This window comes from Pinus tabuliformis, chromosome 3_1, assembly GCF_031772625.1.
Source record: "Pinus tabuliformis cultivar Carrire ecotype Pingquan chromosome 3_1, CPIR1, whole genome shotgun sequence".
NCBI lineage: Eukaryota > Viridiplantae > Streptophyta > Pinopsida > Pinales > Pinaceae > Pinus > Pinus tabuliformis.
In genome coordinates, this window is record NC_142301.1 from 430,845,831 (window position 1) to 430,847,869 (window position 2,039).

The following is a 2,039-nucleotide window of genomic DNA, read 5'->3' on the forward strand; positions in this document are numbered from 1 at the left end:
CTATGGAATTTTCATTTCAGCTAGTGGCTTCACACAACGAGATCCATAAAACTGTACCCAACCATTGACTATAAATGAAAAGCCCTGGAGTTGTTCGCCAAAGTACTCCACCATCTCATTTGTAGAGACCTTCACCATGATATCATATGGTTTGGAGTTAATTCCGTAAGCAGTTTCGCTGAAGCATTTAGAATTGACCCAGTCTTGGTTTTCATCTTTGCATTGCTTCACACTCTGGGGAGTTGGATATAAAGGATCGCAACCTGGGTGTTGTCAACTAAATTCACCAAAATAAGGGTCACACCTGGCAGTTACAGCACCAACACTGATAAAGCATTGTAATGCGGATAATGGATAGCTACCATCACAACCTTCGCAACACCAGAATCCACAACATGCCACCAGGTCATTTTCAGAGAGAGTAACGTTCATTCTATAGTGAATGCAAAACCTATCAAAAAGTGCTTCCACTCCACCAAATGCCCAGAAAAACCACAGTGCCCCTGATCTAGGATGGTTCAAACAGAAGTACACTGCGGCCAAGTTATTCATTCATCGAATTCCTTTGGCAAGTCTAAACCTTTTGGATAAGTTCTGAGTGGAACACTTTCTAATAATTTCCTGGGGGTAGGAAGTACTCCTAGGAGACACTTAAATTGTCCTACTGTGTGATTGGAAAACTAAGGATTCATACCATCCTTCCATCCAAAATTTGGATGCCTGATAACTTCTTCTACTGGCATATCTTGTCGATGGCCATAAGTCTTCAACACTGCAACAACTAATTCCCTTCCATATTTGGAGGCAAACATGCTTTTAATTTTTTCTAATTCCATCAACTCAGTTGAACATATTGGAGCAGCATAACATAACCATGTCAGTTGTAAAGCAAATTAACAATGACTATCACTCAAATGAAACCCAACTGAAAATTGGTATAACACTGAAACAAGAACTGTACACATCCCTTGACTCTAGTGCAGGAACGTGAGTGTAGTCCAGGAATCCTTTAGAGTGTAGGCATCCATAAAATGGTGCAGGAATCCGTTGCATGGTATAGGCAGGTAAATGCAGGTCCATAGCCTGTATAAAAGCATGATCAAATCAATTTTAAACTTGCAACAGACATAATGTTTTAATCCTGATAAAACAAGGGAAGTAACGGATACTCTCGAAAATAATCATTTAGCCAAATAGCAGCATGAGAGATTTCGAGTAAAAATAATTCAAAATGGAGGCCCAACAGTAAATACCATGGTTGAACGAATACCATAAGTTGATTTCACTTACAATACGATGGGTGGATGCCACTTACAATACCAAGGGTGGATGTCACTTACAATACCATAGGTAAATTCCATGGGTGGATGAATACCATGGGTGGTTCAATACCATGGATGGATGCCTTTTTCCATTCGAATCAGGACCTAGTTTAGAAAGTACGTAAAACATAAGTTGTTTCTCATTCCCATCTATCTCATAATATTTTACTTGTATCAACAGAGTCCTGAATTTTGAGAATAAGTGTTGTAGGGTATTGAAGGGTTTAGATCTAGAGTAATTAAGCATTTTCTAGTTGATGTCCTCTCAACTTGTAATGTCCCCAGCTCACTGTCACCTTTTCATGTAATATTTCCAACCCTTTTAGTTGCCAACTAGGTATATTCATGCCTACTGGCTCGCTATAACTGAAATATAGATGGTTCCCCCTTTAATTCATTAATTCTAGTAATTCCTCCATCCTCCAACCAAGGCATAATTTGGTGCCAATTACTACTATATCATGTCCCCTAGGTATTTACCTTTCCTTTTATTTCCAAAATGGTGATATGCACATCTAAATTCATTTTAATGCAAATGCATATCAATTTAATTTTTACACATAGTAAATTATAATTCACTTGTAACAATTAAAGTTCATACATAGCACAAAAAAGGGTTCATAGAAATTGTAACATAAATTAAATGATTTTATAGAGAAACTTATCAATTATATGTCCAACTAGTTGTATACCTTTGATGTTCATCCCAACCATAGA

The 2,039-nt window shown here is 37.5% G+C and overlaps 1 pseudogene; it reads right to left on the bottom strand.

Moving 5' to 3' along the window:
- On the bottom strand, nucleotides 1-812 carry LOC149187603 (cathepsin B-like protease 3 pseudogene; annotated as a pseudogene).
- Nucleotides 813-2,039: the final 1,227 nt, after the last annotated feature.